This window comes from Carassius auratus, chromosome 41, assembly GCF_003368295.1.
Source record: "Carassius auratus strain Wakin chromosome 41, ASM336829v1, whole genome shotgun sequence".
NCBI classification, from domain to species: Eukaryota; Metazoa; Chordata; class Actinopteri; order Cypriniformes; family Cyprinidae; genus Carassius; species Carassius auratus.
The window spans coordinates 5020555-5041159 of record NC_039283.1 but is presented as its reverse complement, the minus strand read 5'-3'; the positions used below and the strand labels follow the sequence as shown (position 1 = coordinate 5041159).

The 20605-nt window shown below is 39.2% G+C and overlaps 1 protein-coding gene across 1 annotated transcript in view; it reads right to left on the bottom strand.

The window, feature by feature from the left end:
• The window catches only part of LOC113059873 (ETS translocation variant 3-like protein), a 52405-nt gene extending 34343 nt beyond the window's left edge, over positions 1-18062 (bottom strand). The window contains exons 1-3 of the mRNA XM_026228526.1: positions 17805-18062; positions 14659-15501; positions 10611-10719 (exon numbers count right to left, since the gene is read on the bottom strand). The gene's annotated coding sequence lies outside the window, so the exon portion shown is untranslated. The remainder of the gene's footprint in view (positions 1-10610; positions 10720-14658; positions 15502-17804) is intronic.
• Between the last annotated feature and the right edge of the window lie 2543 nt (positions 18063-20605).

The window sequence follows — 20605 nt, the reverse complement described above, 5'->3', positions numbered from 1 at the left end:
ATCTTTAGACGCAAATGGATAGAACAAGGTACAAGAAATAGAAAGAGAAATAGAAAGAAAGGAAAAGAGGAAGAACAGACAAGCTGTGAGAGAACTGAAAAGAGAGATGGGAATAGGAAAGGGTAAGAGAGCAAGAAAGAGCTCCAGTCCCCAGTCTTAATCTGAGCAGGTCTGATCAATAGCCCATTTCCCATTGTTGCCAGAGCTCTTCGATCGCTACACCACCGAATTAACACACCCACTTTAATCTGGAGGGGACACGGGCCCCATGGGTTGGGGGTGGGGGTTGTTGTTAGGTACTGGGGTTCAAAATGGTCCGTTTGTGGGGTTGGAGGACTATGGGGGGCAGGGGTAGCAGCTGTGGAGGCATCCTCAAATGAAATCAAATCTAATTGTTATCACTGTTGGACCTGGTGTTATTACTACTACGATTTACAATTATCTCTAACTGCATTGCCTTTTCTGGGCTGCCACTCTCTCCAGCAAAATAGCATGAGGTAAACTGGACATTTAAAAGCACTATGAAAGTATTAGGCCAGTGATGACTGTTATTGTTACCAGTGGATGCTCTAGTGCTGGTAAAATAGCAATCGCCTAAACAGCTAAAAGTAAGATCAGTGCAACCAGCTTCTGAAGTCAATAAATCACATTTGTTGTGCGATGTAGCCTTCACTTTTCTTTGATTTTCTACACCTGCTGCCTCAGTCTAATGAAGAATTTTTAGATTGTACAATGTCATCAACTCATAAAATCGAAGTAGTGCGCCCTTGTTTGCCTTGGGAGTAGCTGAGTAGAGTATACAAAAGGACATGCTAATGTAAATACAGGTGATAAAGTCGACAAACAACATATCTCCCTTTCTCACTTATGTTCAAAAAACTTGACAAAAGACTCAAATATAATGTGTATTGACACCTACACAACTTTAATGAAAGACAAAGTAGCATGGTTTCATTTATTTATGGATTAAATTTTCATATTGGTAATATATTGCCAGTTTAAATATTTTATATTCAGAAAATATAGCTCCCAAACCCTATATTTTTAGTATAAAAATAACTGAAAGCTACAAATAACAGAGATTCAATTGCCTTCTCAGAGACAGACCTCACATTCAAAACACTTGTACTTTTCCCTCAAAGTTTTAAATACACTTTAGGAAAAATATTTATTGGACAAATTGACTCATGATCTTGGAAATAAAGAATATGATTAAAAATAATGCATATCAAGGTTTAAGAAGGCACTAGACTTGCTCCACCAAAACTTTTACATGTATTACCCAGCTGAAACGTTGAACAACAGTCCATTTTCATCATATCAGAGGTAATTAATATCACAGTCATGTTAATAAGTTAATCCTGTTAATTTGGCCCCAAAACTAATTTCCTCTTATGTTTTTCAATTTTAAACCCTATTACTTGATTGGAATCCTAATAAAATATACACCAAATCATTCTAGGAATAAAATCAATTTCATACTCCCTAAATGTCAGAACAACACTCTCAAGCATTGCATTATTTGATATTTGTTTTTATGTATTAGCCCAAAGCAAGAAAACGACATCCCCCATAAACTTCTAAACAATTCTTTCGCAGCTTATCTGTGCAGTCCAGCAGCCCACCAGAGTCTGTTCTCGTCACGCTTCCATGTGCACTATTTCATATCAAAGTAATTTTCTTGTTTGCTAAGTGATTTAATTGAGGGTAATTAGGCATGCTTCTCGAGTGGATAGAGCTGTGTGTGGCTAACTTGGGTTAAATTAGCTTCAGTTCAGCTGTGAAATATGGGGTTAAGTGGGAGTAAAGAAAGGGAGGAAGGGTAGACTGCAATGAAAAATGTTGTGCTTTTACTTTGAACTTTAATATTAAGGATAAGAATAAACTTTATTTATCCCCGAAAGGAAATTTGTATTGGGCAAAGTGCTTTGCACTCTGGTTAACATGTCTTGAAAACTGACCTATAAGAAGGAATCATATGTACAACATTATGATCAAAGTTGGACAGAGGGGGATTTGACTTAGCTGCATATGCATTTTTAACATTGCCATGATATTTATCCAATGTGAAAATGGAATGAACATTGAAAATAAAGTTTTGTTATATAGGGGTATCCTTACTCCTACATCTTGCTGTACATAATATTTTAATGAATCTTGAAACTGAAAACCTACTAGTTCTTAAACTAACAAACGTCCACGACTCTTACCAAAGTACTCAATCTGTTGTCCAATCAATTAAACCAGCCTTAAGTGCCAAATCTGACCATTACTGTTTTAAGTCCACTGCATAGATATCACTTAAAGCACCCAGCTGCTGAATAAAACCACTATCCTGATTTTCGTTAACTCTTACTTAAACCCTCTGGAAGCCCATAAATGTCTCAAAGCTATAAAAGGAATGAGGAATGATGTGGTCATTGACTGTAGAGCAGTGTGCTGTCATCACTGCAATAAATGGGGGAGAAGGGCATATTCAAGTAAAGCATTATGAGTGTTTTATCCTCACTGGAGCAGTAATTTGTCTGTTATATCCTCCATAAATTTGGGCTTTATAAGCTTAGCAGACATGCTTGTGTGTCTGAACCGAACTCTGGGAGAGGCTAAACTACATTTCCCATCATGCCTAACGAGAGTTATACACAACATTGGTTGACTCCATACATCAGGGCTATTCAAATCTTGCCCTGGAGGGCCAGTGCACTTTAGCTCCAACCCTGATCAAACACACCTCAGCCTGTAAATCAATGTCTTTGGGATCATTAGAAAATCACAGGTAGGTGAGTTTGATCAGGGTTGGAGCTAAACTCTGCAGTGCACTGCTCCTCCAGGGCAAGATTTGAATAGCCCTGCCATATCAACAAATAACTGCCACATGTACACTACAAGACTTAATGACATCTTCTAAAGATGTGTCAGTCATCAGTCATATTGCCATTCAGAAAGTAGAAACGCATAGTGTTGTATACTTTGTGGATTTGTCAAATGACTGATTGTTGCTTGAAGGCCTGACTGCTAGTGAAGTGAAAGCGAAAAAGTGTTTAAAAACAGCATTTTGGCCTCCATAAGCGTTCAAAGTTTCAAGAAAAATCTATTCAACGTGCAATCTTTGCACAAGATACATAAATGAAATAAAATATTACATTTAGGTGCAAAATACTAAACGTCCTCATTGCATATGATCTTGTTTGTTAGAATAATGCAAAGGAAAGTGTTTTGATTAAACCTTGAATAAAGATTTAGTCCAGCACTAAACTAAAGGTTCAAAACATGACACCGACCAGTGAGCACAAGGAATAATCACCAGTAAAGCGAGTGCAGGTGTACCGTGCCTCACCTTTCAAATCCCCTTCCTTTCTCACCCTTTCCATCGCGCCGCTACGCGCCCCGCGGCTATAAAACACCACACTGCGTAATGTGACACGTTTTTCTAATCATTGTCATGAAAAGTAAAATGCTGTCTGCAGCAGGGGCAAATTCACAGACACGCAAGGTGCCAGCATCCTGTTTCGCTCTCGCAGTCATTCAGTACGGACAGCCTGTACTTTTTCATCCTGTAAATGAACGTTTTGTGGTTTGAAGCCGCGACTGAACTCAGAGTCTACAGTCAAAAAGTAAAGAGCTTTACTCACCTGCCGCTGCGCATTCACATCGACTTAACACTTGGTTGTCCGGGGTCCCGTGGGTAGCAATGTCTGCAAACCACCACCGCGACTGGAAACCACAGAAAACCTACTTGTGCATTAAGTTGTGTTTTGCCTCTCCGAATTACCGTTCACAATGAGGCAACATATTGTCATACGGCTGATAAAGTGCGACGAGTGAGCACGAGACAAAACACAAACGTAAACAAAACAAAAAATAAATAAACGAGATTCCTTTAGGATCACGGATTTGGTAATGAAAGAAAATTACGCCCACCCCATAGGTTTCTCTAGTCCCTCGCAAGTCCGCCTGCAAAGTGTGCAGGATGTGTTGGAAAGAGTGAGCTCAAACTGAACTGCACACAAGGAGTCGCGCGCTGATGTAGCCTACGACGAGCTGGAGCGCACCGGTGAACAGAGGAGGAGAAAGGGGGACATGTCAGGGAGGACCGAGAAGATAGGTCAAAGGGGGATGGAGGAGGCAAAGTGTCTGGGGTACATTCCCTAAAGCTAAACTAATCGCGGTTTGGGAGCGTTCGCTAGTCTGCACCTGGTCTCGCGCTAAAGGGTCAGAAAATTGACCGGCGACTGAGAGCAAAAACGGAGAGCGCCGCGGAAAATATATGCAGACAGTGGGCAGATAGAGCATCGATCGGGTTATAATTTTGTCTAAAGTCGGGGGAAACAAAGTTCATGGAGGAATGAAATTTGAAAACATATGGCGAATCCCGTCGCCCTAAATAAGTTTCGATCTTTCGGAACAGAGGGTAGATAATATTTGGTTGGACGTTTGATGGAAAAGGATTTTTCATTTTGGACAGGTGGGGGTGAAGGACAACTGGGCAAGTCAAAGGACGTCTTGCTTGCGTGGAATAGGCTGCTGCAGCAGGCTTAAGGAAGAAAACTAACCTTACTAGGTGAAAGAAGAGTAGCTATATTTCCCGCTTTTCCCCTCTGTGCCCACTTTCTTTTGAATCACAAATGTCTAAATACCCCCACCCCCCACATCTCCAACTCTCTGCAAGGGGGAGAGAGAGAGAGTGAAAAAGAGAAAACAAGAATACCAAATAAATGAGAAATTTTCGTACAGGCACCGCTTCCGTACGTTCCATGCTAGCAATAACAATTAAATATCGACCGCTTTCCTCGGCCGGAGAGAACCTGAGATACTCAGAGACTGCCAAGTACCAAGACCACTCACCCCCTCCGTTTCTCCATCCACCGCACACATCTACACTCTCTTCTTTCACCATCCCTCTCTTGAATATAATCCGAATCCATCACTTCTATCTGCCTTAACTCATCCACTCATTATTTTTGGTCTTCAGTGGCTTAATTAATATCCAAATTAATTTAACAATAATCTTTTTTCTTTACCTTAACTGCTTCCAAACTGTTGTCAGTTTAATAAATGTTTGAAGACCATGCAATCTGTTAATATAACCCCCCATCCACAAAAAATAAAAAATAAATAAATTCTAACAATTTGAGGTGTCAACGACATATATGCTTAGTGGGCTTTTTTTGATAAAGGAGTTCATTCCGCATCTAACATCTGCTCCAGTCCAGAGTTTGGCCAGAAATCACAAGCTTAATTGAATAATGGAAGACCGTAATAGGATAGAGTGGACATGCATGATCAATTGAAAGGTTTCCCCTCTCTGTCTGGTGGTATAAGCATATAAATATGACCTAAGATCTGTGACAACATTACAGTAATGAGAGGTGCAAGCCAGGATCAAATATCTGCTTTATATATAAACATATTTTAAACATATTTTTAAAAATGCACCCATATTTTCTGTGTTGCGCAATCCAATTAATAGAGACTTATACTGACACTCAAGCAGCCAAAACTTTTCACCATGATGAAAAGGCCTAAGAAAAAAATTCTGATGACAAGGGCATTGTGGAGATAATCATAAGATCTATGTAAAGTAAAACAGCTTTTTTTTAGGCTACTGATATTATTGGATCTCGTTCATTTGAGAATACATAATTTTAAGACGATTTTAATAGATAAATGTGCCCTTATTTCTTTTTCTAAAACTTTTTTTTTTTGTTATTGAGAAGAAAAAGACTGAGTACACCTTAAAGAACGCCGTCAAAGTGATGAGGTCTAGAGGTTTGTTCTCTTATCCAGTTGCATCCTCCTCGTCTTAAAAGCTCACAAAAAAACGTTGTACTTTATAACCAAAGAAAAAAAAAACCTTAAGAGCAGATGCATTACAGTGATCGGAGCTGAAATGGCCGATCTGTGGTAATCTGAGTGACCCACACATAAGAGGTGAGACGGGGGCCCTTTAAAACAACTTTTCAGGCTGAACAACTATCAAAAGTTTCTCAATCAACGTCATCGCCTTTCACTCTCCCTATATATATTTTTTTCCGCCTCAGAACTTCTTTCCCGAACTCAAACCATTCGATTTCTATTTATTTCCCCCCACCGTTCACTCAGCCTTCTCATCCGATCTTACCATTTTCACACCTCCAAGCCTCAGCTCCTGCTATTAAACCCCATCCTTCTCGAGAGGTGCACGAGTGGCCGTCACTCTCTTTCCTGTCGTGTTCTCCATCCCATCTCGTTTTCGCATCGTTTTGTATTTAATTAGTTAATGCATTAATTATTTACGCCCCAATACCTGCACTATTAAAATTGCCTTTCCCCCTAAACACCCCCAGCTCACCCTGTCAGCTGTGGGGCTTTTCCGTAAATGCTTGAAAAAAAATTACGCGGCTCGTGTTTTTTCCCTTTTACCCCATACCTCTTTTTCACTCTATTTCTCACTTATCCCCTCTTTGCCCCCTGCCTATTTCCCCACAGCCATCTCTTCTCCGTCTATCTTTCTTTTTGCCCCCCTTCGCCCCATACACTCTCTCCTTTTCTCAGTGCCTTGCAGTCTCCTCCGTCGGCTAGTCTCTCTCCCGGCGTTGGAATTATGAAAAATGCGCCCATCGACAGAGCGCCTCAGCTTCGATTAGCCGAGATGGGACATGACAGGCCGCGATCAATACTTATACCGTCCTATAACGTGTCAACTAATGAATCAATCTCGGCTAAATTTTCCATTTTTCAAAAGCCGACGCGAGAGACTGGAATATCCTCTTTTGTAAAGATATTATTATCGATTTCGTCGGCAATTTGACATCGGGGGTAGTTAATTCCACTCTAGAATAAAATTGAAAACACTTGAGATTGAAGTGAGAGAGGTAGAGAGAGAGAGGGAGGGAGGCAAGGGCAGAACAGAGAGGGAGGGAGGCAAGGGCAGAACAGAGCGGGAGGGGGAGAGACGGTTGTTGACTTGATAAAAGAGGATGGGAAGGGATGGAAGAAGGGAAAAAGGGAAGAAGAGATATCAGGGGTTGCACAGAGAAGAGAAAACAATATGATCTATCTATCTATCTATCTATCTATCTATCTATCTATCTATCTATCTATCTATCTATCTATCTATCTATCTATCTATCTATCTGTCTGTCTGTCTGTCTGTCAATCAACATGAAATAACCTGAGCACTGCAGAATATTGTGATGATTGTATCATAAAGCTTTGGTTATCATTTTGCATTAGCTATTTTCATGAAGTGGTATGAAGTTTTCATGAATTCTAGACCTACAAAAAAGTCATTCTGCGCATTGCGTGATGGTGTACAAGTGAATTTGTTTTTGTAAATCAGTTTAAAATGTAAGATGAGAGCTTCCATGTGCTGTATCCTGGGGTTTGCGTATAAAGAAACACAATAAAAGCGCAAGTAAAGGAAGAACTAGAAAAGAGGATTGAGGGATTACAAGACAGAAAGGAATAGAGGGGGACAGAGAGAAGGAGAAAGAGAGAGGGGCAGTCAGCACGCGTGTCAGAGTGAAATATAGATGGAGGAGGCCAGTGTGTGTGGGGGTCAGAAAGGTGCAGTGTAACTGTCGACAATCACAGCCTTATTTACCTGTCAAAAACACTATCATCCCACACAGCCCCAGCCAAGCAATTTCTGCTGTCGCTCCCTCCCTCTTCTTTCTCTTTCTCTGCCTCCAATTACAAGCTAGAGGGCTATTTCTCTTCAGGACAAAAACACTGCCCGTCGGCCCTCCCTCTCTCTTCCGATCACCTGCTTTTTCTCTCCCTCTCTTGCCCCTACTCTCTTAGCCAACAGTTGCAGAGTGGAAATGAACAAGCTGTAAACACACACCACTTAGCACTGTGTGTGTGTGTGAGTGAGTGCTTATCTGACAGTGTGTTTGTGTGTGTGAAAAAAAGTTTTTGGAAACCAGAACTGACTAAAATGACAAACCTGACTTCTGAGTGATTGACAGCTGTGACGACCCACACCTCTATCAGTGGCTGTCTCCTTGTTGTTTAAGTGAAACACTGAAGCTTATTTTTAAGCATTATACCACAGTAAACTAACATTATAAACACACTTAGGTGATGTAGAGCCATATCTGCTCTGCTTTACAATCTAAATCCAATAAAACATTATTGGTGCTTTCAGACAGCATCCACTCAAATATGCTCAGTCATTGACTGCAATGATAAGCAAAAAAAGTTGCTGAAGGACTGAACACTAAAGCTGCTATTGTGCCATCTGAGGGGAAACTGAATGTTGTAACAGTATTAAAAACCACTGAGAGCTTTTCATGTCACCTCTGACAGAAAGAAAATGGCACAGTAATTGTGTGGTGATTGTATAAGGTTTGTGTTTTTTTCTTAAAAAAACAGCAACAGATAAGCTAGCGCTGAAGAACAGATTTACACTCTATTCACTCAAGTATTTTCAGAATTATAAACCACTAAAGTCATTGATCTATCCTTCAAAGTCAGAATTAAACGGAAATTGTGCTCAACATATTGTGGGGGGAAAAAAAACCCACAAAAATGTAGCACTACACTTTTTTTTGAGTGAAGATTATGAAGGTGAAAATTAGTATTGTGCAGAATGAGACCAGCAACATGGATTAAGTGCAAAAATACATTAATTTCATGTCAACTTTAAGACCACCAGCAATACACTACCAGGCTTTCTAAATAAGAGTCCAACATCTGTGGAGTTTTCCACATGTGATGACCTTGAAGCTGGTCTTGTGGCTAATTCTTACTCTTAAATATCACTACACCGATGGCCAAGCTGGCCCAGGTACAGCATTCAGAGCGTTTCTGCCAGCTTGTTGACTGACAGAGAGTGACAGATAACAAAGGTGGCCATTGCACAGCTTGGTTGATATGCTGTGTGGACTCACAGATACAAGGCAGGACGGGTACGTGTGTGGCATGTCTTTGTAGTAAACTGTCACTCAGTCACAATGACACACTCATACGGGCCAACATACACAACCACTAACATGCACATCACAGCCATCTGTATGAATGATAACAGTCTACTGTAAGCTGTTCACGTGCCTGACACATGATGCAAGACAATCTCAACCTTTGAGTATATACCTCTGGTATAATCTTTGGTGTATATATATATAGAATTATCATTGGCACTCTATCACATGTTCAGCATGTAATGTGTTTGCAGATTTAGTGTTGTCATTGCAGTTTGCATTAGACCTGCTCCCCGTTTCATTTTATTGAATTCATATAACTAAATGAACACATTGGCTCTTGGCAGTCCACCATTACAAATAAAACCTCTTCTTAATTGCTTTTCTTGTTTAAAGAGGAAAACTCAAGCTGATAAATGTTGAAAATACATGTTCAAATAAGCTTTACATTTAGTGTTAAAGAGTGGATAAATAAGTGTTTGGGAGATGACAATCAGGCAAACTGACAAAGGTCATTGTGACTGAACATAACAGGCTTAAAAGTTTCAGTTTTCTGTAATTATTTTGTAATATATGTATTTAATATTAGCAGATTTTCAGTTGAGGGGATTTTTAAGGGTTGCTGGATCAGATATGAGCCCCGGTATCAACAAGTGACAAGTGAAAGCTAGTGTCAAAAATAAAGAACTGATATAAATGGAAAGGCTGGATAAAAGCAAAAACTCATCGAAAAAGCTGGAGGATCAAAATTTACTGACCAGTGAAGTGGCAAAACTGAGACACCTCTAGAGAGGAAAGCACCAGGGAGATTGCTTTGACAAATTTTGTGAGTCAGTCTGATGTGGAAACCATATCACGGCCACCAATCCCCAAGATCTGCCACCAGCTTTCTGTAACTGGGCTGTCAGCTTCTTTAACAGTGTGAATCCACTATGAGATTTATGAGAACAGATGTGTACCTGACAAAAAGCATTATGTGTGACAACAAATTATGATATCAACAGTGAGGGGGAATATAACTTCACATGAACATCAGATAAATCAGATAATACACACTAAAACAGAAAGTTGTGCTCAAAAAGTTACCTAGCCCTTGCAATATATAAAAGATATTTAATATTTTTAAACAGGAGATAAATCTTATAAAAAAAAATTAAAAAAAAGATTTAAAATGTAAATGTAAAATAAAAATGTTTTTTTAAAGAAATTAATACGTTTATTCAGAAAGGATGCATCAAATTGATTTGAAATGACTGTTTATTTTTCAAATAAAGTCTGAACCATCCTGAAAAGAATGTATCACAGTTTTCACAAAAATATTAAGCAGCACATCTGTTCTCAACTGATAATAATAAGAAATGTTTCTTGAGCACCAAATGGCTGCTGAAAATTCAGCTTTACATCACTGGAGCAAATTACATTTTAAAACTTTAAAATATATATCTTACCAACCTCAAATATTTGAACAATAGTGTGTGTTTAATGTATTGTATTTATGCATTTATTTAATTTGCAACAAAATGATAACCAATCAAATTAACACCAATTATCCTATTATAGTGTTATTAAATGATAAAATGTACATATCCTACATATTTACATATTGTGTGTTGCATCAGTAAAGTCTCTCAACTGTCCTGACTGGCAATTTGTGGCAAATATGAAACTCAGCATCATGTAAACACTGTGAGGAAGAACTCAAACCTGCAGTGCATGTTGGGAAACCAAAGAACCTTCAGTCCCTGGGAGATTTTTGTCAATAGCAGTAGGCTGCTTCTTCTTGTAGTTCACAGAGTTGTTGGAAATTATGTTTCTGTAGAACATAAAATAATATGGTATGGTACAGATCAGTTACTGCCATTATAATTTATTATAACATTACATAATAAATAAAAAAATTCAGTATTCAGAGCAGTATTCAGCTGGTCATGTGATTAACAGAGGTCAATACAAAGGCATTTTTGTTTCTGCCTTAAAATTGAGCTTTACATCATATTAAATTTAGTTGTCAAAAGTACAATTCATTTCTATAGTTGTAAAACTTTTTGAAATGGAAAAAAAAATACTTTCGGGAAAAAAGGTTAAAGAGAGAAAAAAAAGAATGAATAGGCAGCTTAGAAAAGAATCTAAGAAAGGAAGATTGGGATGGGGCAAAAGAGAGTGATGGTGGATTGAGTGTGTTAATGCGCTGTGCTGTGGATTAGTACGGGCCGCCCAGGCAGCTGAGCAGAACCAGCCAGCCCTCACAAACCAATCAGGCCTTCATTAGGCCAGGCGGGGGGGATCGATGCTCAGCCCACATCAATTAAACAGGCCCCAAACCATGCACACTCTTTAACAAACACACACACACACAAAACCAACTAACCTGCACCTGTATGTTCTGTTATGTTCTACTTCAGATGCGCACAAAATACATCATACATTTCATGAGTCTTTAAAATATATAGGACAAAACACAAATTGTAAAAAAAACTATAATAATAAAACTATAACTATAATATAATAATATATTTTATATTTAATAGAAATGACTGGATATAGTCAAATTCTTTAGCCAATCAGATGTTCTCTTTTTAGCACAATTTGGTATACTGTATTATACTGTATACCGCTGCGTCACACAAACACCCCACAATCACAGCACAAAGCTCTTTTTTATCCTCTCTCACAAACTTTGTAACATACTAGTTTGCACATGCACCCATCTGCAACATCCATGAGTCATTGTGTTCTATATATTTCCTGCATCTTGCATTTTTATCTATTAAATATTGGGGCAAATTTGACAATGTTTTCTTCTACAAATTAGAAAATATAGTACATTATTATCTTGCAATGTACACTATTATCTGCATACTTGAATGCAATCTGGGACCAGACATGGTTTTGTTTGAACATTCATTAGAATGTATTTTTCAATATAGTACAAGTGTGTGACATGAGGATGAATTTAAAAAAAAAAAACATTTTTATACTATCCCTTTAACAGATTTAAAGTAGTGGTGGTAGCTTTAAAAAGCTGGCTTTTATGAGGTTGACTTTAAGACACAGAGTTGAAAAGCAGTCACTTAGAACCACTTACTGTGATCACCATAACAAGTACTGCAAAAACAACTGTTTGATTAGTGAGTTAATAAATAGTATTTAAATGTGTGAATAATAACTTCAAACTGTACACTTTTTCACATATTTCTAACAAATTAAATAAAATATAACAATTCTAACAAGTTGGCTTCAATCTTATAATTTGAGCCGTAAATCTAACAGTGTTTTCAGACCAGACTATGTGAGTGGAGCAAGATCATAGTTAGTCCAGGATCACTCACAGAGTGTTTTTTTTTTTTCTTACAAGTGGAGAAATGTAAATCCAGGAGTGGAACTGGAGCAGACTGAATGCTTTGAGTGGGTGAGTGGAAATTTTTGTCACTCCACTCCACTTTGCTGTTACTGACTGCATTTTAGTCATTTTGGCTTCATTTGGAAATCATTTTGTTTGCAGAGAATAAAAACACCACCTTTTTTATATATGAAATGTGGAAATGAAGTTATATTAACAACGATATCACATTAATTCTGCAGTAGGCCTAATGAATATCAGCACACTGCACAGCACTACAGTCGATTCACACAACTGCACTGATATTCAGCTGACGTGACATGACATACGGCCAAGTATGGTGACCCATACTCAGAATTCGTGCTCTGCTTTTAACCCATCCAAAGTGCACACACACACATCAGTGAACACACACACACCGTGAACACACAGAGCAGAGCAGATTTTTTAAGGGAGCAGTGGACAGCCATTTATGCTGCGGCACCTGGGGAGCAGTTGGGGGTTCAGTTCCTTGCTCAAGGGCACCTAAGTCGTGGTATTGAAGGTGGAGAGAGCACTGTACATGCACTCCCCCACCTACAATTCCTGCCAACCTGAGACTCGAACTCACAACCCTTCGATTGCGAGTCCGACTCAATACAAAAAACATTGCCTTTAAAGTTGTCAAAATGAAGTTAATAGCAATGCATACTGCTAATCAAAAATTAAGTTTAGATATATTTACGGTAATAAATTTAGAAAATATCTTCATGGAACACGATCTTTACTCAATATCCTAATGATTTTTGTCATAAAAGAAACGTATTATAACATACAAATAATTTTGACCCATACAATGTTTTTTTGGCTATTGCTACAAATATACCCCTGCGACTTAAGACGTGTTTTGTGGTCCAGGGTCACAAATCGTTCTGTTGTCAGAACTAAATGAGTTGGCCAAAGTTAGCATAGAGACTTCGACTGAGCCATACAAATGTGCTGATACAACCCACAGAAGGCCCTCTAGTGTATACGTCGTCTTCGGTCTGGTAAAGGGCTCTAAGACACATGGAACACGAGAACGAGACGAGAACAGAACCTGTAGAAAAGGCATGTATACGCGCGCGCGACCAGCCCGAAGTTACCCTTACTCACACAGATGCGCACGCCACATCGATAACACCCAATTACATCCACGCTCGCACACAGAAAGTCTAGAACACACAATTACACGCGCTACGGACAACATTTTATTAACACTCAATTACACACACGCATAAATCACCAACGAAGCGCGCACCGCACCGTGACCGCAGGAGCGCGCACGGGTCGTTAGCCTTCACGCGCTCAAATCCTAGAGAAAGACTGTGTGTGAATGTGAGGGAGGAAGAATGAGGGAGAGAGCGACACTCAAAATAAACGTGTCTGTGTTAGACGATTACCAGGCCGCGCTTCCTGCCCCGCTATATCACCTGCGTTCACTAGCATTGACACGTCAGTCTGCGGCGGCTAACGCGTTGTGACAGCGCTTAGATTATAATATCTGGCCCGTATTACTGGGCATTAGCGCTATTACGGCACCCCACCCTCCCTTAGCCCGCTCAGGTGGACCATTTTGGAAATGGAGAAAAAGAAATGAGGAAACCGATAAAAATGCATGGAGAAAAACGAGACGGGGGGGAACCAGTGGACACTCATTAAGTTAACCCACAACCAAGAACTAGACTGTAGCAACATGCCAACAGTTTGGGTCTAGATTAAACAATTTCTGCTCCAATGAGTGGCAAACTCTCCCTAAAAGTGGTATTGTTAGTTTCAAAGAGGCCTGCAAAGCAGTAATGCATCCTGATCCTATTAGATAGATGATTAAGCTTTAGTGGAAAGAGATCAGCAAGTTCTATTAGGAGAAAAAAACGTTTATCAAAATGATTTTTTATTTTTTTGTAAGGATGTGCATACAGACTTGGGTGCCATCTTAATGTGTTTGTTTGGCTCAGAAATGATGAAGAGAATGAATCAACCCCCGGCCTAGAAGATGATTTACGATTTGTACAGTGACACGCTTGACTTGCTTTTGCTTTTCAAAACCCTCATTTATTACACAAAGAATACACTTATATGTCTAGGTCTTGTTGTTTTAATTAGGGAAATTAATAAGTAAGAATAAATTAATATTGCCATGTCTAGGCCCAGCAACTTCAATACCGGGGCATTTCTGGGCGAGGACACATTTGCGCAGCGCAATTAACGCTTAATAAGTAAGTGATTAATTATGATTAGCATGCGGATTCGTGGTAATGGCCTTTCAGTGAGCTCACAATAAGGCTCGACGTATTTATTCGTTCACGAGCCCGTATATTCATCTCTGTCTGAGGGTGTGATCAACTGAACCCCAATCTACATATCTAAGCGTGAGTGAGTGGGTTCACTTACATCTCCATTTGTGCTGGAGGCCTATTTGTTCTGCTCACTGTGGATGGTTGTTCCCTTTGTCTATTCATCAGCAGTCCATTAGTGGCGCGCCGTTTGAACGGCTTGGTGCACACAGACGTCATATGATTAAAGAAGCATTCATTTTTTCCCCCTAGATGTCTTTATTTACACTGTGGGAAGGGGTGGGGGGTGTTAGATGTCTTCAGTGGCACCCCAGCAGGGTAATATAGTGTGGATTGGAGGCATCCATCAATCGAGGAACTGTGATATCCACAATCGAAAGCTTGTGCCATGGGGCACTAGGGTTCCACGAGTGCCAGTTGTCTCCAAGGTAACTTTGACAGACTCTTGACAGGTGAAATGATGACATCATGGCTATCTCCTTTGGCAAAATGTGAAGGCTACATTTAAGGACAAACTTCAGATGAGGTACCGAAACTCAAAACCGCTCTGGTCTGGTCAAGGCCATTTGACCAGAACACTGGCAACATCTTGAAGATGACTATAGTTACTTTTGAGACAATTCATACAAAGAGGCTGGGTATTTTCCCCCTTTCTCTCCCTCTCTCTCTCACTCACAATGTTCATTGCCCAGAAAAATAATTTCTTGGTCATTTCAACCCTTTTGTGAGCGGCAATCAATTTCTCTTCTTTTCACGATGGTTTGAGAGTGTGAGCACAGAAGTTTGACCTTCTCTAAAAGATCTATCAATTCATCCATCCTGCAATCTGTCTATTTATGTTGTGATCGCTCTGCTTTTTCATGTTCGTTGATGTGAGAGCATCCATAGGCTCATCTGGTCTTCAATCCGTCATCTCGTGTGGCATTCTGCAATTATCCAGCTACAATAGAAGTAAAAAAAAAAAAAAAGATCAGGTGATGACAGAAAAGGAAAAAAGAGGCTGTTATTTGGCCAAATTCGTAGCCTAAGGAATAAAAGACTTATACACTGTATATAAAAGTCACATATAAACTCCTCAAGGATTAAGGGGGAAATGATCATAACTGGTTTTCAGATTTACTTCAGGGTCTGGATTCTCCTGCCCTTGATTTATTTCATCATTCTAAACAGAGTGCTGTGAATATATGTATATTCATACATTGCAATCATGCAGTATAAAAATAATATTTATGTTCTACATTTCTGATATACAATCGTCTGTGAAAGGCTATATATATATATATATATATATATATATATATATATATATATATATATATATATATATATATATATATATATATATATATATATATATATATATATTTATCAGACATTGAGTTATAACTTTGGATTTAGTGTGCCTGTAGAAAGTGTCAGTTTACATTACATAACCTTCAGTTAATTGTAACACTTCAATGACATTTGTGTGTGCACAAGGAGTCCACACACAGAGAGATCTGATCTCACCATCATTCAGCCCATCTGGGATTACATGGAGAAACAAAAAAATTAGAGACTAAACTGTGTATACATCTTCAAGATGCTTGGAGAAATATACATGGAAAACTGTCTTATAAACACATACCTTTGAAAAAATTTGTTTTATAGGCAAAGGATAGCAAAAATGGTTTAATATATTAATGATATTGTTTTTGAAAACTTTTCACAGTACTGTAGCTTTGCAGGTAGATTTCTCCAGTGCATTATATATGCACAATATATACTGGGGTAAAAAGCAAAAAGAGAATGACTAGCAACATACTTGGCACTCTAACAATAATGTAGAAAAAAACTTAACTATTTTTGTTTGTAACTGTTTAATTGAGTTTTGACATTTAAAGAGGTCCATCCGAAGCGATCACTTCACTTCACAGATTGAAATGCTATGACAAAACTAGGAGGGCAAAAACTTTCAGGTTACAAAGTGATAAATATCAGAATTTCCAAGTCTCGCATTCTTTTTTCTCAGTATAATCCCACATCCTTCATATCAATCCCTCTCCTTTTCCTTCATCTTCACTACCATTCTTCTCATCTTTCACCATCCCTTCATTCTCATTGTTTGCTCCTATACAGCTTCTTTCGCCTTAACTTATTCCCTTTCCCTTCCTGCAACACACACACATGCACTGTCCCTTCCAATCTCCCTCTTCCTCTTGCTCTCGCTCTCCTTCACTCACAGGACGATATTATATATTCCAGTCGGTTCTTTGCATGATTTGGGGAGTAGATGAAGCCGTATCCCAGGCTTAACTCGGCCTCTCCCTCCCTCCCGCTTCTCGCCTTGTTGTTTAATGTTTCAATTTGGAGGAAGCAAACATTCAATCAGACAGATTAACTGTTTAATGCATGTCATCAGTCAAACTGTCTACAAGAGGGGGACCCTTTGCCTCTCCCCCCATCCACATGCACGCACACACATGCACCCCAACACCCGCACGCTGATGCTCTGTCCTTCTCTCTCCCAGGATTTCTGTGGCCCATGCAGACACTGTCTACTCTAATATAGATGCATACATTCAATGAGACACGCATGGCTCTTTCTCAGCTATTCTCACATACTAGAGACAAAAGCATGACCAAGAATGAGAGTCTGGTCTATACATGTGACATTATGGGGCAGGATAATTAGTAATTCATAACATCAGTCACAATCAGGTTTAGTGAGATGCAGACTTTAATTTATGCATGTTAATTGTGCATCATTTTTTTTGTCAGATGTATAGACCAAAACAACAACAGCCATTTGTGAATACAAACATATTTTAACAGTCCGTCCCCCTGCTCTCACTTACAGACCTGCACAGACTCATGCACACAGAGAGCCGGGCCAGTGGATAGGGAAATCAAAGTGACAGGGAGGGAGAAAGAGGAGGGAGTGAGAGATTAAAGGAAATGAAAAGAGTAAAAAGGAAAGAGGGAGAGAAAGAGTGAGAGGTAGAGCATGAAGAAGGTGGAGTGGACTGTAAAACAGGCGTTGAATAGAGCTGTGCACCGTAGAAGTGACGTATAAAGGCTCGCACTGCAAAGGTCACTGCAAATGTCTGTGAGTTTACACATTTTCATAAAACCTTGGTGAATAATCATAAACAGAGATTTGTGGTTTATTTACACTTTTTTTGTATGACACAAAATTATATAATAAAATGACTCTCTCTCTTCATGCTCATCCAGCATGTGTTTCTTTTCCACTACTCTCACCGTGTCTGCTTGAAGACCACAGCTCTCAGGGTGTGTAAACCAGGTAAGTATCGACAGCTAGCTCAAGTGACTCGCAGTCCAACAGTCAATATGCAGACAGAGATGGGGTCCAAAGGTCAATGACAAAAGGAGAACGAGAAGAAGCAAAGACACAGAGAGAAAAGACATTCAGCGCTTGGTGGGATTACTGTTATTTCATACTACGCAGTTGCCAAAATTAATGAATTACCTCAAATGCAAATGTAGGATTGAGGTGAGATTATGATGCTGAAGAGGAAAATGACTGTTGAGGGTCAGAGGCCAGTGGTCTGTCTTGAGTCTTTCTTGATCATCACATGCTTTTACAACATGTTTTGGGGATTCTAAATGGTTTGTTAAAAGAAAATGCACCAAATTAGGGTTTTAGATATAAATAATAATAATAATAATATTAATATTAATAATGATATACAAGTAATACACCTACAAAGTAATTTATGCTAAATCACTTCTAAATGTATTATATGCAAAATAATTTGTAAAAGTTTCATATACATGTGTGTGTGTGTATATATATATATATATATATATATATATATATATATATATATATATATATATATAGTATGTGTCTTTACTATATACATTTATTATGCAAAGTGATTTAACATGAATTTGTTACATGTATGATGTGATATGTATTATAAAGTATATAAATATAACAGTATGTATTTTATATATAGTCAGTTTAAAGGTGATTATGCTACTTCTAAATATATAATATCCAATATATTGAGTGAAATTTCAAGAACACAAATAATACTAAATAAAATACTAATACATACCAATACATTCGAAGTATACTCTTTCAGACATACAGCACAACAACTAATAGAGACAAGTTACCTAGACAGTGTGCTTAGAGGAGACACGAAAACCCTCTGTATTGACACTGAGGGAGTGTCAGTGTGTATTGAATGAAAGGAGTAAATGAACAACCCCACTCCACCCTCTTTCTCTCTCTCTCTCTCTCTCTGTCCATCTCTCCCACTCTCTCTCTATCGGCTATCAGTCTCTTTTCCTCTAATCATTTCCTTCCTTCTGGCCTTCTTTACTTTCTAATGCAATTACCTTTCATTCATCCCTTCCTTCTCCCTCTCTCTCTCTCATTCTCAGTCACTTCATCCCCCTCCTTATAATCTGGCTCTCTGTTTGTATTACTTCACCCAGTGGGGTATTGGTTTCCTTTACTTACTCTGCAGTGATTCTCTCTGATTCACTTCTCGTTTTGTGAGGGCACCACAAATATTCCACTATGTGGGAACGCCTTTATCTCCCTCCAGATCCCTATTCATACTTTACTAGACTTCATATTTGCACCACAGGGCCTTGAATATAACTGAGATGCTCATTAATCAGTTATACTGATGTTTTACTGACAGACAGACAGACAGACAGACAGAAAGACAGACAGACATAGCACTTTCACTAGCTATTAACGTCCAATTCAGATGGGGTAAATAGCGCCAAGGAATGCTAGGAAAATACGGTGGACCTTGTTTCAGGGAGTGATAATAAGAAAAAGTATCGTGTTGACAATCGGAATTGCAAAAGCAAGGATCACGGCACTTTGCCAGGAAAGGAAAAAAAGGAACAGGAAAATAACGTGTTTTCTTACCTTCTGTTCGCTCTCAAGGAAAGTGGGAGCGATAATGAAAATAAATAAAGTGGTGCACATTCCCAGCAACGACCTTACTGGCTGACAAACACCTTTCCCCTTCAAAATTTGTTAATTGCGCTTCCTGCCCCGTGCGCGTGCCTCAGCCAGAAACAGATGGCTGCCGGAATTGTCCTCAAGCGAAGTTCTAAAAGTGTTTGCCACGAACGTCGCTGATGAGCGGCTAGGGCATCTACAAGCACGCTATGAATTTTCTGATGGAAACAACATGCAAAAAAACAAAAACGCGTGCATATCAAATATTCTACAATTTCCACACGTGCGTGACGAATTTCAGCTCGAGCTCTACAAGACACGCATGCAGTGCGGTCCTGGTGACTAGGTAAACATGTAAAACAGTAGAGAAATACCAGACTGAGTAAAGGACTAAAAATTGAATGATAAATAAAGTGAGATATTTTGGTTTAGGCGAAAGCAGTGCGCTGTCCATGGTGCTTAAATCTCCAGCCCACTGAAAACTGCAGTTGCAGCCCATGATTTATGTGCACGTTCGAATAATTGACGAATTTTGACAGATTTTTAAATAAAGGTGTCCAGTGTCAAAGGTCAGTATTCGATGTGGGAGATGATACACGGGGCAGTATGGCCCGGACACATCTCTCGAGTGAACAACATAAATATTTGAGGCCTCATTTAGCACTCCACTTCAGGAGCATCCATTACAAATAGCCTGTTGTAATCTCCAACACTTCGCGGTTCTGTGCTCTGCTTGTTCTACCATGATGGCACCACTCGATATTTGATCTGGACTCGGCAACCCTGACAATCCGGCCCTTTGGTAAAAAGAGGACGAGTGGGCTCATGTGAGCGACCTTGTATGACCTTGACCACCTACACTGCGGCCTTGGGTTTGGACGGCAATACCCCGGACACAGCGCCTTCCCGCGAGAGGTCTCTGGATCGTTTCATTAAACGCTGTCTAAGAGAAAAAGCGCGAGAACATCAATATGATGCAACGACTATTTACACACACTGCCAATCAGCATTCATTGAGCAAGAAATTCATATTCAACATAGATGCTAGGGAAGCATTCACATGAAAGGGAGATGAAGGAAGACCATGTCGATGTGCGGACAGATAAAT